Source organism: Lepisosteus platostomus, chromosome 11, assembly GCF_059453375.1.
Source record: "Lepisosteus platostomus isolate fLepPlt1 chromosome 11, fLepPlt1.hap1, whole genome shotgun sequence".
Classification (NCBI taxonomy): domain Eukaryota; kingdom Metazoa; phylum Chordata; class Actinopteri; order Semionotiformes; family Lepisosteidae; genus Lepisosteus; species Lepisosteus platostomus.
The window spans coordinates 12967855-12972585 of record NC_142621.1 but is presented as its reverse complement, the minus strand read 5'-3'; positions in this window follow the sequence as shown (position 1 = coordinate 12972585).

Here is a 4731-nt window from a genome sequence, read left to right as displayed (position 1 = left end):
GCTGCTGCTGGCTTGCTTTTTTTGCACTGTCAAACTTCCAATTTATTCCAGAGCTCTCAGTCCTATTGGCTGAGAAAAAAAAGAGAAGGAGGGCTTTTATGTCATATCAGGTTGTTTATAAGCAGGTGGCAAGCGGGGTTGATGGTTTCTCTTAATTTTAAAACTAAGATTGAAAAGTTTCTACCTACTGTACAACAACAAAAACAAAAACCTACAGTATTGCAGCGATCTGTTTAATGAATATTAAACACCCATTTAAAATGCATATTGACGTATTTTTGCAGAACTATTATTAATAAAATTGTACCTCAAATATGGGTTTTATTAGAACAGGGATACATAAATAATACCTTTCACTGCACTTCTAAAAAGAAACGAGTATTTTTTAGAAAACGACATCAGAATGGAGCACAAAGCGTCCTGGTAAATTCCATTAAAAGAAAATAAGATGAAACTTCAGTATCTAGGGAAATTAGTTCACTTTCCCCATCCCCATCATATACTGTATTATTTTGTAATCAGCACAAGGTTTGGAAGACAAAATTACATTAAATACCATTCAATTAGTTGTACTGTAATGACATACGTCTACGATTAATTAAAAAATGTTTCAGATTTCAGAGTTAAAACAGTTGCTTTAGGAATGAGGCAGATTAAAACTGACGCACACTGTCAAGTCAGGGATTTGCTTGCTTTGCTGCACAAAACACAACCATCCTTGGGCATAAGTGCAAAGAACCTGAAGTAATATAGGGACAGTTTCCATTGACATCATCTCAGGACCAAGGTAATGTTTTCATATTACTGTTTTGCTAGGCGACACGCCATTGTTCTCCTGCAACACAATTTGCTAAAGTCTTATTCTGTGTCGTATTACATATTGCGATCAACATCTGTTTTCTCAGTGTTCCTTCAAACAAATGTGGAAACAATGGTGTCTGGGGGGAAATGGAGGTGAGAAGAAGTACCAAACTGTTCAGTCTGAATATACAATTATGAGGATCTTACTCGACCACAGGAAAGGCAAGACTATTGATTATCCATTGATTGCTGCAGACTGACAGCGAAAGGAACAGAAGTAAATGATATAATCATTGAAGAAAATCAAAGCAAGTGTCCAAACAAGATTTTAATCTGCAAAGAAATAAATAGCTGATGGGACTGAACAATTTATTATGAGCAAGCCAGTTGGGTGGAATGGGAATTGTGTGCTAATTTTGTAACTGATTTCCTATGCTGATGCTGAAATGGGGATGGCTGGTTAATTGGAAACACTGAAAGGAACAACATTTTGTCATCACCGTTTACTATCCCAGAGATTCAAAGTAATTCTGAAAAGTAAATGTTCACATAGGAGATAGGCTGTTCATTTTTTGTATTTTGGGGAAAGCATAGTGATAATAATTTAACCAGCATGCAGCTTGACAGTTGCTTTAGAACTTAGTGAAGGAAAATATTTGAATCATTGAAAGCATTCCCTCGTTATATTTATCTGAAATAATTGATTGTTACAAAATATATCAATGTTTATAACCATGCTAATAGAAGTTTGTTTTTACTTTATTAGTATACAGAAAGAAACATTATACACTTATATTTGAATAATGTATGAAAACTTAGTTCTTCAATTAGTTCTCTACAGATTTATAAACGACAAGAATCTCCACAGTCACCTTCTTCATAGGATCACTTGATGGCCAATACAATTTTGTCATCTTGGTTCTGGCATTTTTTAAACAACACAGCATTGCTGAGTGCTACATCACCATACCATTTTTTAGGCTATTAATTATTATTGGCTGCCAAATATTTCAAGCTTTTCTGTGCATGTCACAGATTTCCCTGGTTCTGGAATATATCACCTACGCTTTAATGCATCCAAAATAATGACATCCTTCTGTTTTTTCTTGCTTAGACATATGCACACAACACTAATAAGCAACTTCAGAGTGAAAAATAAAGACTACTTGGCTTTCAGTTGTCAGAAAACATCCTATGCATTTCTTTCACTGCAGTAGATTACCCTCTATGATTAAGCATTGTGCTTTTAACTGTAATTACGTTTCATTATAATACTTAATATACTTTGTATCAGGTTATTATACTGTGTATGCCTTAGCATGTTAAATACATTGTATTTAAGATTTAGCAGATTATTTTAGTCAGTTCTGGTTTTATTACAGAATATATTTTATTATGATAATAAGAACAATTCTGGAAGACTACATTGCACTTTTTTTAATTCATTTCTAAGTTAAATTGTATCTACAAGAAGTTTTAACAAGTTTAATGCCAAAAAGGAAATGTGATGAAAATGTGATGGGAGGAGAAGGATATTTAGATAGAGCTGTATCTGAGCCAATATTTCACCAGTTGAGTAACTTTTTGCATTCCAAATGCCCTCAGCTCTGTATAGCAGGCTGTGCAATCTAATTAGTTGTTAAAAGTACATATACAGTATGTGTTACATAACCAACAAAAATAGTATTTATAATAATCAGGCTTTTAAATTGTGCAGTTAAATCTCCTCTGAAATCTTTTATACAGACATTTTGGGTATGAATGTTAATTATATTTTGTGGTTCCAATTGTGATACAACAAATGTGGTATCTGGAACCATCTTATGACTTCTTATTTTGTCATTTGTGCATACAGAGTTAGCAGCCATAGACAGTAAATACAGTAGCTAACTGTGACCACTGAAACTGTTGCATAAGAACATAAGAACAGTTACAAGCAAGAGGAAGCCATTTAGCCCTTTATCCCTTTTGATAGTAGCTTATTGATTCAAGGATTGCATTGAACTGTTTCATGAAAGGAAGCCATCATATCGGCTTCAATAATATGTTTGGGGAAGTTGCTCTATACTCCCACAGCCCTTAGCTTAGAGAACCGCCTTGTGTACCCAGTTTTCAATGCACTTCCATGTGGTTTCTACTTGTGTTCTTTAGTTTGTTTTTCACCACTTATTCTGAAGAAGTCCTTAGCACTGACTTTATCTTTGAGGATTTAGAATATTTGTATTAGGTCCCCTCTTAGACTTCTCTGTTCAAGATTAAAAAGATTTGGTTCTTTTGCAGTAGCTTTTCATTGTAGAACATTCAAATCCAGGAACTGATTTCACAGCAGCAATATCTATTTTGAAACAGGGTGATGATGAATGTCCTCAATATTCTTAATTGGGTCTTTCACAATTTTAACATAACATTTATTGATTTGAAATCTACACCTTTGGCTTTACATCCAAACATTTTGTCTCCCCTCATGTTTCTTATCCACATTCACTACAACACGATAAAAATGTGTCATCATAAACTTTTTGTTTCTACAACGTCAGATAGTCTGGTGTTATCTGCAAACCAGAATCATTGATATAAAGTAAATTATGAAGAGCAATGGTCACAGTACTGAGCCGTGTGGTACTCCACTAATTTCATTACTCCAATTCGAGTATCCCCTCTTATCTATACTGTTTTTTAATTATTACCCAGTCCTAAATCTAAATACTCATGGTTTCCTGAATGTCTACCATTTGCAGTATAAGAATTTTTATGTGGAACCTTATCAAAAGCCTTCTGGAAATCAAATAACCCATATCATATGACCTGTGTGTAGCCACTACTTTGACAAACGTGTAAGACAAGACCTACCTTTTCTAAATCCATGTTGACTATTCCCTAGGATAACATTGCCATAGTGGTGATCCTCTAGTTTTAAGATTTTTTTTTGTATACACCACTAGGCTTCATCATTGATTAACAAAAGTACAGATTTGTAGAAAGTCACAAGAGGACAGGGCAATAAAGTCCAGTTATGGTAATAAGCATAACGGTATTGTCAAACAGCCGTAATGAATAATTCGTTCCTTGCCACATGAACAAAAACATAATAAAATAGAATTGCTGTATAATTTAAAGATAATGTTTTTCAGTGTCAGGCATAGTTGCTCTAATTTCTAATTTTTCTACTATTACAAAAATCCACATTTCATTTTTTGTACCATTACGGGAATCATAATAGGCCGTTTAGTCAAAAACACCATTTTATGATCTTGGTTTCAGAGATACCTTTATGTAGTGTGTAATGTTGTTTGTAAGATAAATCCTCTGCAAATGTAATTTTGAACAACGAACAAAAACTATTTCATTCATGGATGACATTAAACATTTTCATTTTTCTCCTCTCCTTCTAGATGTTGTTTGAAAGGAGTAATTCTCTTTAAATGACAAAATTATTATATTTCTATATGATGATAGATATTGTAAATATATCACTTCAAATTTACTTTATTTTGGTCAAAAACAAGTACTGTACCTATCACCTCGCAGGCAAACCAACACTTTTGGCACAGTTTGCTGGTTTTGGAGGTGCTTGTATGCTAAGGTTCAGAGAACCTCGATTCAAAACTCTGTGCAGGACATAAACTTTCAGCTTCATTACAATTGAGGGAAAGGTGTTTCATAGATACATTAATTTAGTTATCATAATTACTTTTGCCATTTAAGAAGATGTATTTACTATTTTATATATATACTGTAATTAATTCAAATTGGCTGATTTGAATTTATGTTAATTAAATTGAGTTCATTTTAAAATGCTCTTTAAACATTTTTTTTTGCTCTGTCATTCTGTATGTGAGGTCTTACAACAAAACTGGTAAGGTAAGACATTTCCTAGCATTAGAGGACTTAGAACTACTTATTAAATTTTAAAAGAGTACCCATCCTCAA